The following is a 17,174-nucleotide window of genomic DNA, read 5'->3' as shown; positions in this document are numbered from 1 at the left end:
CTTGCTAATTTCAAAATGAGCACTTTCTTGTTTTTCTGACTAAGGTACTCAAAAGAAATTTCAAGTAACCATATAACCTTTTATTGTAAATTTCTGTGAGTTCAGTGAATTGCATTTTAAGTGGAATGCCAGTTTGTGGAATGATGTCACGTTTGTATTTTAAAATTTAAACAAAAGCAAATTGTCCTTCTATTGCTAATGACTGTAGTATACGCAGTTCAGTGTTGTTTAAATAGAATTCAAATAACTTTCTTGTAATCGTTAATCATTTTAGCAGGTGGCATGAGGTCAGCCATCAATAAGCACATGCAAGTGTTGCAAATGAGGCTCAGGGATCAATAGAACATTCCTCTTTCCATGGAAACACAGCCTACTCAGATGGCTGTCCTCCCTGTTCCTTTCTGTTTTGTATTTATGGTAGATTCATTCACAGGCACATTTTTTTGTGGAAAAACTGCCATATTAGGGAAATTGACAAAATGCGTTTCACCAACATCATGACAGAGATGGCATTTGTTATAAAGAACATATCCTGAGAGAGGCAGGAGCAGGCATATAATTTGGTACAGAGGCTAAGGTTGCAAAGTAAAGTTCTCAGCCTTTAATGGGTATGTGTCGTCACTGGTCCACTTTCTTTTGCATGGATTTTTAAATGTACTACAAAGGCATACACTCATCTTAGTATGTGGAATTCTGTTATGGGTTTATTTTAAAAGACACACACTTAAATATGTAGGCTTTTGTTTATCAGGCTGAGACAAAACATTACCTTAATAAACGTCAGCTTCACTTTTGTTTCTTAGGCATTAAAACATTTTAATTACTGATAATTAATGGGAATATAAGTTGTTTCATAAAAAAATACAAAAATATTTACTGCTCCATTGCAAAAAATAGATTTTCATATATACTGCCCTCCCCCTCCCTTGTTAGGCAGAAAGTAGATTTGTATTTATTATAAAGTTCATTACCGTGTCTACAGATACGTGTGTTCCTGCATATTTCATAAATGTCATTGTTTAACATAAAACATTTTACAAACTGTTTAAAAATGTTAAAGTACTTTTGTGGTAAAGAAGTAAAAAGAGAGATTTGAGGAAAGAAAGGAATCCCTTTGTTGTTTGTGCCTTTAATTAATTTTCTGGAGAGATATTATAGGAACCACGTTTGCTTCTGTGTACCTCAGTATTTGTAGGAGATGACCTAGAAATTTACAACAGGGGTCCAGCCTGGGCTTGAGATAAACCCATGAGAAGAGCCGTAAGCTAGAGAGAAAGAAAAGTTTAGAAATAAGAAAAGTGATTTTTTTTAAAAAAGCAGCATGCACATCACCCCAGGGGGTGATCTCTAGCAATATCCTCTTTACTCATGTAAATACTCAAAAAGAAAAAGAAAACAAGCAAGCAAAAAAACCCTCAACTCTTGTGAACTTAGGAGGAAAATATAAAAGACAGCCAAGAAGGAAATTCTCTAATGTTGCCCTTTGGAATCTGCGTAGGGGTCCCGCTTGCTGCCTATTCTTGACTCCCTTGGGGGAATATTTCTTGGGAAGAAACTGGTCCTCCCAGCAGTCGCCAGAGCACTGATTCCCAGAAGGTGCAACGACGCGTGTGGCTGGGACAGGAAGAAAGGGTTGCCACTCATCTGTTGCACAAGCGCGAAGCTGGAGCAGGCATCTGCTGGGACGCAACGGGCGACCAGCAGCTCACCCCAGGGCTTTTGAAAGATAAAAGGAATCAAGTAGAACCCGAGGGTGTCAAGTCGGGTAATCGCTCATCGCTAGCTAAGATTCCGCGTGGACGCCACTCTCTATTTCACAAATGGACTCTCCAGTCCCTGGGTCGTGACCAACCAAGCCTCTTTGAGTGACAAGCTGGGAATCACCGCGTCGCAGTGGCAAGCAAGTAAGTTATTGCCAACTTGGCCGATATATGTGTTTTTCCTCTAAACACTTCGATCTAATTCTAAGGTGTGACCATTAAAGTGATTGCCAAAAGATAACTTTTATCCTGAAATCTCAGTACGCTGATGGGAGCATCTCTCTCTCTCTTCCTCCCTCCCTCCCTCTCTCTCTCTCTTTCTCTGTCTCTCAATACATCCCACCTGAAGCCACCGAACTTCGCGCTCCTAGGCTGGTGCGCGTTTGGGGTTTTAGTTAATATTTGGAAACTTACTGATTTCCTATGCCTGTTGCAAAGACAGAGCTGGATGAGGGTGGGTGGAACGCTGCCTCGTCATTTATTCATTGCGACCGTCTCCATTGTTGACACTAGTAGCAAGCCGCAGACGCCTGATCTTGCAGGGGAAGTCTGACACCTTGAGGACGGGAGAGCGGGTGCCGGGACCCCAGAAGAGCCAGAGTGGGAGAAGCTTTGAGAGTTACGGGGTGAGGGTGGCGGTTACTTTTTCAAGTCAGGCGACCTGCCGCCCGGGTGCTTGTTTACTAGGGTGGGAGCAGGGTGTTCAGAAGCCGGGTCCTGACGCGAACTGGAGTCGGGCAGCCTGCAGAGCTCTCCCGGAGCCTGGAGGTGTGTCTGGCTCGCCTCCAGGATCACTGGGTGGGTTCTGGCCACCGACAGGGCTGGATGACCGCTGGTTTGTGGTGAGCTCGCCTGCCCCCAAACACTTGGTTCAGCCCAAACATTTGGCCCCGGGAGGCGGAGGGTATTCCTGGGCAGCCGAGCTGGGGTCCTGCCCTCGCGCGGGTCCCATCCACCGCCAGGCAGAGCGGTGCGTGGGACGCGCATCTTCACGAGTGGTCCCCTCCGAACCCGGTCTGTGCGGACCCCGAGTCAGGCAGCCGCCGGAGATGGAGGGAGGGGTGCCTTCCTCCGGGTTCATCGTCTGACAGCCGCGGGAACGCTAACTTTATCCGGAGGGGTCCGTAAGGGCGAGGGTGGGCGAGGTTCTCTTCCCCGGGAGCTCACCTCCCCCTCCAGGGCCTCCCCTCCCCCGCCTCCCATGGCATCACTCTCAGAGCATCCTCACTCCGCCCAGTTCGGTGCCAGCTGCGTGGGCTCCAGCTTCGTGCGTTTTCCTTGGAATGCTCCAAAACTCGGCGGAGACTAAGGAAATCCCGTTGGAATTTGCCGGGCGTGCTCTCACCCGGCCAAGCACCCGCACCGCCGACCTTGACTCGATCCCTCTTCAGCCAGAAGATTGCAACTTTGCAGGTAAAGAGGCTGTCGCCTCAGAGCTCCATTTGACCCGAGCTATACCTCGCCTGCTTTCTGGGATCTCGGTTAAGTTTCTCAAGCTGCTTGGGAAGCCGGCTCTCCCTTGGGAAGCGGACGTCCCTGGGGGGTTATGAGTTCAAGAGGCTCCGGCTGCACGGTTTCTCTAAGGCTTGGGACTGGGTCCGTGAAGCTTTTTCTGTGATGGACCCGTGCTGAGCTGGAGTTCTCAGCCTTTCACCGCAGCCGGCTTTAAAGCAGGGGAGAGGGCAAAGAGTGAACCCCCAGTGTGACTTATATGGTACTCAATGCAGCAGCAGCCACGATATGGAGCTGGGAAAGAAGGCTGTTTTTAGCCTTTTATGCATTTAGGGAAAATGGAGATCTTGGTGGCCCCTGGGCGTATATAAGTGAGCCCTTAGATTCTGGTACCTAAACTGGGGTAATGAAGAAAGGATAGTGATCAGTATCCTGTCGATCAATTATACTCTGCGTCATTTTCATTCTCTATCAAAAAAACAGAAACACTTATCCGTGTCGCTGGACCCAGGCTAGGGATTCCTAGTTTGCTTGGCAACTGAAATTCCAACTAAGCCAATGACCCTGTTTGCTACTTGGCTGAATCACTGAGATTTGCTGCACAACTTGTTGTTCTAGCTGAGAACTCAGCTGCCTTTGGTGATGAGGTAACTAGAGAATACTGGAAAGGGATAGACGGTTGGGAGAGATTGAGACAAGGGAGCTCCGTGTCTTGTCTGTATTCACCATGCTGTATCCACTATGGTGTAATCCTGTTCATACGGTTTCTTAGGGTGGCCCTTCGTGGTTAATATCCACAGGGGGCAAATGCAGCAGGTCGCTTACTCTGAGTGAGCACCAAGCCAAAGGAGCAGGGGGAGACAGAAGCAAGGTTTACTTGTTTTATTAAAAGGAAATTTAAAACAGACTTGTAACACTGAAAAAAAAATTCCGTTCTCATATACTTTCTGGATTTCCTATTACAGTATTTGCTGCACAAAACGTATTACAAATTCTTTAAGAGAAAAGGTTAGCTAGAGTTTGTTATGTTTGTTGTGTGTTTTTTTTTTAAATTCTGAATTAGGGAGAGTAAGAGTGGGTGGATATGTTAAAACATTGAAATCGTCATCACTGTGTTATGGTTGGCTATTTAAACTTAGATTTGTAATACTTATTTCTGTTCATCCGGACAGTAAACCAAGAAACACCTCTCTCTTAAGTATGTAAGTCAAAGAATCAATAAGATAAAGGGATAACTAGCAGTTCGAATATTAGAATCAAAATTTAGTAAGATATTGCTAAAGATGCACTTTAAAAACTATTTATAAATTAATGCAGTTAATGCAAATCAGTGTGTCGGTAGAAGTTAAATTGGCTTTATCAAAGTATTTTATGCAAATGTCTTGAATTAATGGACGGTTAGTACAGGTAGAAAGAAAGCAAGCATTTTCATTGTTCATGAATGAGACCACAGAGCTGGAGACCCTTTCAGTAGAGCTGATCAGAGCTCAGCTACCCTGCTAAGCTTGCCATTGTGGAGTGAAGTGCCAAGAAAGTTACACACAAAGAGAAGTGCTAACAGGTTAATGAAATTGATACATAAGATGTACTTAATATTCATTGAGTGAATGAATATATAGTTAGGTAGGCAGACAGTTTAAGGCATAGCAAGAAGATTTGTAATTGCAAAGTTAGAAAAGTTCTTCCACTTAGTCAAGAGCTTAAAGGAACATGGGCATCCATCAAAGCATAATCTATCTCAGCTCAACAGGTAAAAGAAACATGTCTCTTTAGTAAATCCTGTCAAATATTAACTCTGAAAATCTTGGTTTTTGAAAAGTAAGTTTCAATTTACTTGCTTAATGGTCATTATCACAGATATAAGAGGTGGAATAAATTTTCCATTACTTATAAGCTTTAATATTTTGTAATTTTTACATTATTTATTTTTCTGTGGCAGTTATTCCTGTAAAGTCAAGTTCAAAATGCAAAGAGAAAACCTTGAGAAAATTAAAGTTCTATATGAATTTTGTGGCCACTTTGATTCTTAAAATGGTAAGAGAGCAAATAACTTTCCACATAAGATAGACTTTATTAACACATACTTTATATAAGTAGGAAACACCAGACATTGCTTTTATTCTTTCTGATTAGGGGAATTTGAATATCGTGTTCAGTACATACATTTTAAACTTTTAAACTTAAACCCTATTATAGATGTGATAAATTTCTATTGAAGTATAATAATACCCTCTAGGGATGCACTGATTAACCCCACTGAGTTGAAAATACTTTCACAAATATATTGTAGAAAATATTGTCATGGTTTTATGCCTGCGTGTTTAATTGTCAGGATAATTTATGGCAATTCAGATTATCGACATTATATTTAGCAACTGAAAACTGACAATCTGCCTTTTCTAATTAATTCATATATTGGAACAAAAATAAAGACATGCACACTTTTGTTCAGTAGTTAATATTGTGAATATCAGTGCTCCAAGAGACAAAGGATTTTGTAAATAAAGACATAGAAGAAATGCTAAACACTAACTAGGAAAGTAAAACTGTGGACTGAATATTTTCTTATGCAAATGTGCTTGGTTTCTTTTTAAAAACAAGCTAGATGAAGGGAAATATAATAAACTATTAACTTTTCTTTTTTCAAAATCATAATTGCTGAACATTTTATGAGATCAGATTCTAGTGTGCATCTTTTCCTCCCACGTTGTATTGTCTGGGACAAACTGAAACTAATGTTACTCACCTCTTTAATGTCTATGGAAAACCCACAATTAGCATTTTGGTTCTTATTAAAAATGATGAAGAGACAGCTCAAAACAAAAACCTTGTCTTTTCACCTAATTTATGCTTCATCATGCCGCACAACACATACTCATACCAAATAAACATTAAAACTTGTTAATTCAACCCAACTTAAATTGGACATTTGCTTCTATCTAGTTGTGATGAAAAACTGCTTTAGAACTATCTTTCCTCTCCTTATGTTTTCTAGTTCTAATCCTCCAAGATGCATTGAGACCTTAATATTTTAAGAGATTTGAGAATATTTTGGTTAGGGATGTAATATCATAGTTGTATCTTTTTAATCAGTACAAATGAAGACCTGATCTCTGAAAACATTAGTACTACCAAAATATGCTACGATGAAAAAATACATTTAGGAGAAGAAGCTCTTCATTTGTGAAACTGAAAATTAAAGACACATGCATTGGAAATGCATCAATTTAAAACTACATTGTTCCATGAACTATTCAGTAAATGTAGATATACTTAAATTTTAAAAAAATCTCAGTGATCCCTCTGAAAGTTCAGTTTCACTTAAACAGGTTATAAAAGAGAGACAATAGTTTCAGTACTTGATCTTTTCTTTTAACTGATATCCCATTAATATTAGTGTATGTTTTGTCAGCCCTTATAAAAATGTTTCCTTTAAAACACAGCAGTGTCACTGAGTAACGGCTTCTTGAGAAGCAACAGATGACACATGGGCACAGTTTTATTCATAAAATTAGAAATGTTAAGTAAAACGTTAATTTAAAAACATGCCTTGATGGCTTTATCTAGCACACTGCATTCTTTTTGAGAAATGGCAAGTGAAATGTAATGAATCAGATATGCATTCGTTACACTCTGCCTGTAGTTTGCTAGGTTTTTGAAATATGTTGAAAAAGTTACCATAAGTCATTCCTTGAACAAATATTATCAAGAGTAAATTTTACTTAAGACAGGAAAACAGGAACTATTATGAAAAAAGGAAAGGAGAAATAAGAGAGGGGGCCATTATTTATGGGTACTTAAGGTATGCCAGGAGCTATGCTAGAAACTTAGAAAAAAATTTTTTTCTCTCTCATTTATCTTCACATCTACCCTAACACTAAGGTATTATTACTACCTTTTAACAAATGTGAAAAGACTAAATTACTAAAAAAAATTTTTTAAAAATCACAAAGCTGCTTTATGGTAGATTCAGGATTGGAATCCATGTCTACTTGATTCTAAAGCCAATACTCTTTTTACTTGATTCTTATGGTCTCCAAAATAAAGTTAGTAATCTTTTAACAAGGTCCATAAATTCATTGTATTCTTGCAGTCATTAATTGCTTTAATTTTTCAAATGTTATAACACTGGGACATAATTACGAGGCCAGACCCCATCATGAGGCTAGAATTTGAAACAATGCTCTTAACTAAAGCTCCATGGGTTTTGAAGCAGAGCAGATGAGCTACTCAGCTCAAGCTAGTTTCTTAAAATTATTTCCTTTCTTACTCTCGAATCTAAATGTAACATATGTGGAAAGAAAAAAAGGCTGATTTTCATGGATAGCATTCAAGGTAATACATTTTTACATAGTCATGAGATTATAATTTCTAAATAAAAAATTGTCATTCAAAACTTTAGAATATCTGCAGGCTGTTGATAAAATGTCTTTGTACAAAACACAGTCATGTTAAGACAGGTTTATATTGCATCTTTTTAGTGTTATATGAAATTTCTAGACAAGTGTTTGTTTTGTCTTCATTTTAATTTCCTAATTATTTTGCATGTTCCTTGGTATTTAATGAGGGGAATGCTCTTTCATGCATCCCAGAAGATATCTGTCAGCTGGTGGCACATTTTAACAAACTTGCCATGGGTTTTTTTTTTAAACCTACACCTGAATTTAAAACCAGAGTGCTTAAATCCAAAAACCTATTGATGTCGAAATTGAGGAAATAACTTTTTTGAATATATGTCATACCATTACAAAAATTAGCACTGAAGTGATATCCATTCAGTAGATATTGCTTGAATATTAGTAAATGAATAATTGAATAAATAGATGAGTGACACACAAATTAGATCTTCATCTTTGCCTTTGCTGGCAAAGCTCCCTCTGTACAGAATAACTTTTCCCTTATTGCATCCTGTCAAAATGTTCTCCAGGCACCAAAACCTGGCTCAATATCACTGTCTCCTTGAAAGTTTCCTTTATGTCTCCAGGTGTCACGCATATAAACACAAGCAAAACCCTTGTTATATTCTGCCTTGCAGATGGGTAGAGGTATATCTCCTGAACTAGACAGTAAACTCCTTTAAGGAACCCAGAGAATGCTCAAAAAATGTGTGAGTTTTTAATTGACTTTGACTGTCGAAAATATTATGCTTTTGCAATTAAGCATACTTAATTTATTTCAGTTTTATAATTCCATTGCAATCATATAATTGTGAGCATATTTATTTAACTAATGAAGCCATTATAATGATAACTTTGCACTTATGGGATATAGTGAGTACCATATTACTTCCTATGTTATAAACATAACCCACCATTATTCAATGGACATAACTTTCAGTCAACTTTTATGTCAATTATTCAATGGACATAACTTTCAGTCAACTATAATGCTCATTTTCACAGGATTTATATAACCAATTATATTATCAATGTGCTGTAGTTTAAGTGGTGCTGTGCTGAAATTCTCAGGAGCGAGTTTTAGTTCTATTACACCAAGAAAAGTGTGATTAGAGTAGAAAGAGGACAAAACAAGTATTTCTCAGGAATATCTACTGAACTAAAGAAAGTCAGAGACGTCTTTGGTGTGATTAGATTTGATAAATTAAGCTAAAAATTCTTGTCAAAACCTTGACAGTATATGATGTCCAACTGTGGGTGGCATGAGCTTTTATTTCTGGGAGGGTGGTTGGTGTATTTTTAGTCTTTTTATTCTGCTTCATTAAGAGTAAAATTCTTACAAATGAAAGTTTATGAACAGTGTTCAGGTACTCTGCTACACTTTTAATATATTTTACCTCTAAACCATAGTGGAGAAACAACACAATTGTGTAAGCTAGTACCCTGTGCATACCAGGATCATAGTTCATAGCTCATTGGATCGTAATTTTCATTTTCACAGAATTAGGATAATTAGTGTTCAACATATGCTTTTTGAATGGGTGAATGGAATAAATGAATGCATGGGTAATTGTTGTCAACTGCTATGCTCAACCTCTGCATTTTAATATGCTGTTCTTTCAAGGAACTGGTCACATACCAATATGAATCCTCCCAAATATGATGGAAGGATGAAAGGACATAGTGTACATTGAGTGAAGGATGGAGAATCCATCATGCTTTATATATAATCATCCTTACTGTTTGTGAAGCATGGGTATCATTTTATGTAAAGATCTCTTTACATAAAATCTTTAGGCTGTATACCCTGAAGATCACATTGAAGGCTATACTTTAAATGAATTCTCTTCTGTGATAGTTGTAGTTTGACAAGCAATGTTGGGATTCGTTTAACTGTGTAGAAATATATATATATATTTGCATTTAAACATATACCAGCCCTTAAAACCTGCATTTAAATTCATTAATTAAGCATAAATTATATATATATCTCCATCTGTATGTACTGTATATATATATACATATATATGTAATATATACATATATATGTGTACCTGTACATATAGCTATATATAATGCTATATAAGTAGTACAGAATGATACAGAGTGGGAGATTGCTCCTGGGGATGAGTTCTTAAGATGATGCTTACAGAGTAATTATCAGAGACAGGGAGATAAAAATTATTAGCAAAGAGGATAAAGTAGCCTATAAAAGACAAAGGAAGTTTTTTGCCAATGTATTAGTCTCCCTGTAGAAAGGTTAGATATGTAATGAATGACTTGGAAGTTCATCTAATTCAAAAGTCTTTTTTTAAGCAAATGCTCAAATCTTACCAAATGATTTTTTAAAATATTATATACATATATGATACATATACACACATATAAAATGCTTCATGAAGGACTTACTTAATGCATGGCAATCACTCTACTAGATGCTGAGCATACAGAGAGGCACATATTACCTTTTTGTTTAAGATTTCCAAAAAAGATTCTCATAAGCTTCTTAATATGTTCTAGTGTCCCCTGTTATCTTGTAGATGTTTTGCTGTTTTATTGTCACCTGATCTCTTCTCATGGAAATAGAAAACTTATTAGGAAAATAACAAGTCATGCTGAAATAAATATAGTCTATATTTGGAATTTAAAAAAAGTAACATCAGGTCATGTTGGAAGAAATCCAAATGCATCTTCCTTGCCTCCAATTATTGTTTTCTATAAGGGTAGGGCTTAGAGTTTCCAACCAGAAATTTATGTTAAATTGAAATAGTATTATTGACACTGTTAAAGATGGTGCTTTCCTTTTATATATAGATATTACTGACTTACCATTCAAAGGTGATGTATTTTAGGAGATAAATTGTTTCCAAAGTCTTGATGGATTTATGGTGATACAGCCACATGTTGCCCAATGGCCCTTTGAACCAATGAAGCAAACCTAAGAGAAGAAGGCAGTTTTAGAGCTAGGGGTATCTTGACTTGGATCCTCACCCCCTTATCCCTTTGCCTTGGTACATAAAAAACTTTGGCTCAAGATAGTCTTAGATGGATGAACCCATCCTAGAATCATCTAAGAGTTCTCAGTATCCACTGTTAGTGTTTCTAGGAAGCTCTTCTGTCTACAGCTGAGCATGTATTGAAGGCCTCAAAATAGGCCAGCTACCTCATGGTCTTAAATATTGGGAACAAAAAGGGGACTACACTGAGCTACATTCATGTTTTTAGAATCATGTTTGGGGGAGTACATCCCTAGGACTATCCACTCTACCAGAAGTTTTTATTGTCTGAGAGTTATCATGTGAAATAATCGGAGTGCCTGTCTCTAAGCCTCTAAAGCCTCTACAATTAAAGAGAAAAAAATATTTTTAAAGAACACTCAAATATTCGGGTTATTATTGCTCTGTAGGATATTAAATAGCTTTGTATCTAAAAAAAAAGGTATGTCTCTCTGTATGTGCTGTATAAAAAGAAAATGTTGGCAGAAGGAAAAGACTTATTTGCTTATCTGGTTCATTCTAACCTCACAGCTTAACATTCTGATTTGTAACGTGCAAACTACTAGAGAACTGAACCGTATATTTCCATTTAGCATTCCAGCACATTCGTGGAACAGAGTGAACCAGCAAGTGATTTTGCCCTTTCATGAATAAAAGAAGACTTAATGAAAAAACATTTCATTATAATAGTGCTTATAATAAAGAATTTTTCCTAACATATAAAATATCAAAAAAATCTAACCTGAAGAGCAAAAACTGCTTTTGTCGTGCTTCCCTGGTGGTGCAGTGGTTGAGAATCTGCCTGTTAATGCAGGGGACAAGGGTTCGAGCCCTGGTCTGGGAGGATCCCACATGCCTCGGAGTGACTAGGCCCGTGAGCCACAACTACTGAGCCTGTGCGTCTGGAGCCTGTGCTCCGCAACAAAAGAGGCCGCGATAGTGAGAGGCCCGCGCACCGTGATGAAGGGTGGCCCCCGCTCGCCACAACTAGAGAAAGCCCTCCTCGCACAGAAACGAAGACCCAACACCGCAAAAATAAATAAAATAAATTAATAAACTCCTACCCCCAACATCTAAAAAAATTAATAAAATAAAGAGAACAAACTATACCTAATAAAACACGTGTTGGAGGAACAACAGAGCAGAACAGAATTAAACCAGAGCCCCTAAAAAAAACAAAACAGAACAAAAACAAAACTGCTTTTGTCAGTTGTACTTAACAGTGAATCACTGAAACCAGAAGTTAAAACCTAACTTTCTAATCTTCTTAAATATTTTCTTACTAGTTATTACATTGATATAATTGAAATACTGGGAACAATTAAATATTAAAATTACCACTATTTTTTTCAACAAATTGAGTATTTGAAATGATCCACTGTTGAATAACTTAGGTATATTTGAACCATATAACCTTAATTCGTTTCAGTTTATTTAAAGAGAGTTATTTGAAAACTGAACTACCATCTTATGAGTCAAGATCTTCTTATCTATAAAAATATATAAGGATTATGTGTCAATTATTTAATGTGATTGAAGATAACCTCTGCTCATAGAATGCATCGGTATTCAATAGCTTTTAGGAGTGTTTCAGAGTCTTCCAGAATTTATTTTGCTTTGAATCATAATGAAATGGATGTACAGGTATAACAAAGACAGTGACTGCTCAAAGGGTTTCATATACCCTTCGGTTCATTTCCAGTGCAGCATTCAATAATATCTACTGCTTGCACTCTGTCCTCATATCTACAGATGAGCATCTTCAATTGTCTAATTGGTCCTGTGTTTAAGGCTGCTCCCTCATAGACTGGAGGCTGATGACAGAGAAATGGCCGTATAGGAACCAACATTCCCTGCTGCCTCTACCAGATCAGGGTACTTCCATATGTAGATGGCAAGTGTAATGAACATTTATTTCTCTGAACATTTATAAAATTGTGGTTAGGTTCTGTGCTCATGGTGAAATTTAATTGCAACCTCTAATGAATCGTGACTTCTGATAAAATACTCTTGTTAGTTTCTTTTCTTTAGGTTAGAGATAAAAGTTTCTTTCTAATATATTTAAGAAAATTTCATATCAAGAAGGGCTTAAGCAAAGGATTTTAAGAAAGGAAATTTCACATTGTTACGTTCTTTCTTGGTATACAAGGGGCACGACTGAACTATTGTGTTTAAGAAAAATGGTCAGTTGTACGATCTGCTCCATTATGAGGGGAAAGTCATGACATGATGGTGCTGGGATTTCTGACCATTTTTGTGTTTTACACTAAAATAAATGCTGACCATAATCATAAGGATAAATATTATATGAATTCACTATAAAGATCTATATGAATATTTTAAATGTCTTGTCTGAAATAACAAAATACTTAAGATATACTACTGATGTATTAATCATAACTACTCATTCATTTTAAAAAGAGTTTAACCCTTTAATTTTAATTCATGCAGCAAATACTTTCAGTTTATCTTCTTAAAATTCACAGCAGTACTTTGAAAGTGTTTGTCAGTTATTTGACATATATGTGTAAGACCAACCAATGCAAAACATTTACTTGACTATTGATAAGCTAGAGTCGTCTTTCTTATCAGAGAAGAAAGTAGAAATAAACTTGAGGGACAGTATATTGATCATTTAAAAAATAAAATTTTATACACGCTGACATGCATGCATTTGGTGGAGGGGTGGGCTGAGCTGGATAGATTTAATTTTTTAATTTTTTTCAAGAACAATTATAAATCTGTTTTATTTTTTAACTTTGGTTTTCTTTTTTATTTTTATAATTGCAGGTGCTACACCTGCTGTCTTTAGATGCCCTCTGTTCCTTGTAGCACCGCCATGCCTCTGTGGGCAACCAAGAGTTCTCTTCAGCATGTTTAGTGTCAGTATGTTGGCAAAAATTTTTCTCAGTTTTTGTTTGATTGAAAATGTTTTTATTTGATCTCACTTTTAAAGCTATTTCCATTGGTTATAGTATTCTAGAGTAAAAATGATTTTCTTCCAGTACCTTATGCCACTCAATGGACTTTTGACTTCTATCATTTCTGCTGAAACGTCAGCCATCAGTTTGATTGTGGCTCCTTTGAGGGCAACGTGTTCTTTGTTTTTGGTTGCTTTTATGTTTTCTTTTAGTCTTTTGTTTTCAGTAGTTTTACAATCATGTACCGAAGTGATCTCTTTGGATTTCTGCTGCTTGGCGTTTGGAACATTTCTTAAATATGGCTTGATATCAGTTTTGGAAAATTCTTGGTCATTATCTCTTCAGAGGTAGTTTTGCACCTACCTTTTTTCCCCCTTAACACCTCCAGTTACACTTTTTTTTTCCTTTTTAGTCTGTGTCATATTTCTAGTATTCTTTTAATTCTTCTTTTAATGTATTTCCATACATTTTTGCTCTCTGTGCTGTAATCTGGATATTTTTAATAGCTTCATCTATCCTCTGGAAGGCAGTTAAAATGGGAGTAAACATCTTAATCCAACCAGAACCTAAGCTGATGAGAGGCTAATTTCAGACTTTGCAAGCCCATAAACCCCTGGTTGACCCCGTTGATATGTTATAAGACCCTAGGGTCTGAGAACCTTGGCTATTTAATAGAACACTTCTCCTTGAAGATTCCTGAATATGAATTTTTCCTCTGCATTTTTGCAAGATTGATGAATACTCTAAATTTCAGCAGCTTTCTGATAAGTGTCTTACTTATTTTCCTGCAAAGCTTAAGATTTTAACAAATGCTTTGAGAAAATTGCTGCTGAGTGTGAGACTCACTTCCATCTGTCTCCCTTCTTACCAGGACATGAGAAACTTGTATTTGCCTTGGCAGATGCATTGAGGGGAAATGTGGTTTGTAGAAGGTCAGGTCATCTCTCTGTGGTTTCTCCCTAACTGAGATATTGGCTCCTCAAGTCCTAGTCAGCTCTAAGTTGATTTTTTTTAAAAAATTATTTTATATTGGAGTACAGTTGATTTACAATGCTGTGTTAGTTTCAGGTAAACAGCAAAGTGATTCAGTTATACATATACATATATCCATTATTTTTTAGATTATTTTCCAATATAGGTTATTACAGAGTACTGAGTAGAGTCCCTTGTGCTATTCACTAGGTTCTTATTGATTACCTATCTTATATGTAGCAGTGTGTATATGTTAATCCCAACCTCCTAATTTGTCCCTCCCTGCCCAACTTTCCACTTTGGTAACCATAAGTTTGTTTTCTAAGTCTGTGAGTCTGTTTCTGTTTTGTAAATAAGTTCATTTGTATCATTTTTTAGAGTCCACATATAAGTGATATCATATGATATTTGTCTTTCTCTGACTTGCTTTACTTAGTATGATAATTGGAAATTTTCTTTAGACAGAGATTTGTTTATTTGCTTGTTTGTTCTTATTTACCCAGCTTTTCTAAACATTATCAGAAGGAATGTTAGTCCACTACATGCCATTCTATCATAGTCAGAAACACAAGTACTTCTTTTATATTTTGAATTTAATGCCAAAAAATTGAGTCAAAATGTTTAAAAGAAAGAATTATACTTATATGGTATAGTATAGATACATAATTATACCCACAGAGAGATGAATATAGCGACTGCAAAGGAGTTTTGGAATGTTTAACCTGTTTTTTTTATTAGCTCAGGAGTAACATTATTCTTGCAAAATGACCAAGTCTGTGACATTAGAACAACCATTTTAAACAATCACTTTAAAGCTATTTTGTATAAAATAATAAATTCTAAATAAAACCATATTAATGTGGCTCAAATCAATTATAATTAAGTTCCAACTAATTAGCTCTTTCTTATTGAATAACAAAGACACTATTCACTCAACAAAAAATAGAGGCAATATCATGCAGTAGCAATTTGACCTCTTTGTCACTGAGGTGAGATTTTTTTTCAGGCCTGTGGTTTTCTGAGTAATCTTCATTTCTCCATTCGAAATCCATTATACAAGGTTGGGAAAGTGTCATCTCTCACTGCTGTTTGTGTTAGTTATAACTGTTATTGCTAAAATTGCCTAAGGCCTGAAATATTTCCTTAATGTTGTTCCACAGATGTGCCCAACACTATAGCAACAAGTTCATATAATTTAAGTCGTCACCCGAACCTACCTATGAGATATTATCTCTGAACTTTTCATCAGTATCATTCAGCATTTGATTAATATATCTGCTAGTTGTGTTCGTATGATCCAAATCAGACCTTGTTTACCCTGAGATGTGCACTATTGTCTTTTTTGAAAAAATATACATTGTAGTTTTATTCTGTGCAAAAGGGATTCAGAAGTGGATGAGGAAGATGCCATCTTCCCAATATAGACTGTACAGATCCATCGTTAAGTCCAAACACAGCGTGGTCTCAGCTCCAGACTGACAAGTGAGTGTTTGGTTGTCAGTATGAACCTTCCAGGAATGGAGAACCTTAAGTTCTCTCCACAGCCCCTTCCAGGTTAATAAATGTCTTTAAGTATGATGAGGCCTTAGAGGAGGATCTGGCTAAAGGACCATTATGTTTGCTCAGAAGAGAGTGAGGGGTTAGATTAAATTCTATTTAGTCTGGTTGGTCCTGTCCCAGAGGTGAGATGCATATTTGTTTTTTGATCTGACATTCCTAACCTATCCCTCAGCCCACAGTCTGATGCCATGGTTGTGACCATGGTCCTGAACACCACATCTACCACCATGGAAAGGAGTTCATCTCATGGTCAACAACAAGTACACCATCTCTGAGCTTCAGGAGAACCCACCCTAAAGCTGGACTTCCCTTCCAGTGGAACCTCTTGGCCACCAACCCTAGATTCATCCAAGTAGTTGTGTTTATCAATAGCTTGTTCCTTTTCATTCCTTAGTAGTATTTCATGGTATGGATGAAACACAGTTTTCATATTGGCTGGGACAACAAATGGACAAGCTGGAGGACCGCTGAGCTCACTTGCCCACTGGGCTACCTTCCTATCCAGGACCTGAGCCTCCGTAACTGCACACCCAATCCTCTGCCCAGGAAGCCCATAGATTTCATCTGACTGTGGGGATCCAGGCCCATGCAGTGGGCTGTGATGGGACTTCAGTCAATCTCTTGATATATCTGGAGGAAGGTAATCAGCCTTCCCCAAAAGTTGTGGGGTGGCATCTGGAGAACTTTGGGGTTATAACCTTTATCTAAGAGAGTCCTTGAGGAAAGAGCAGATGTTTGGGATCTCTCAAACCCAACCCAGAGGACCACTTTATTTCTACTCCACCGACCTGTAACAAAGCAGATACTTTAGACCTTAATTCTTTGTGACCTGAGTACTACTTTCTTTTTCTCTACATACCGTGTAGATTTGCCAGAAAGCCATCATGACACTTTTCTCTTATTAGTACTAATGACCAAGAGCACCTGCTCACAGACCTGAAGGCTTTCTTGAATAAGGACTTTGAGATCAGTTGTCTCCTAACTGGATCTGCATTTACATAGATTATGGAATGGGAGGTGGGGTGTAAAATTGGAGGGGTATACCGTGCTCTACTTCTGGTCTTCTTGGTGAAGACCTCAAGGCCCATCCATCTCTGGATGTTTTGACATGCCCTG

General features: G+C 37.3%; 1 protein-coding gene across 1 annotated transcript in view; it reads left to right on the top strand.

Annotated features, from left to right (window-relative positions):
* Positions 1-1,825: 1,825 nt before the first annotated feature.
* TRPC4 (transient receptor potential cation channel subfamily C member 4) overlaps positions 1,826-17,174 on the top strand; it is a gene marked incomplete at its 3' end in the record, with an annotated part of 151,892 nt that continues 136,543 nt past the window's right edge. The window contains exon 1 of the mRNA XM_082602333.1: positions 1,826-1,904. The remainder of the gene's footprint in view (positions 1,905-17,174) is intronic.

The sequence above is a fragment of the Mesoplodon mirus genome (assembly GCF_964341445.2).
Source record: "Mesoplodon mirus genome assembly, chromosome: 17".
NCBI lineage: Eukaryota > Metazoa > Chordata > Mammalia > Artiodactyla > Ziphiidae > Mesoplodon > Mesoplodon mirus.
The sequence above is the reverse complement of the archived record's forward strand: the minus strand, read 5'-3'. Positions and strand labels throughout refer to the sequence as shown.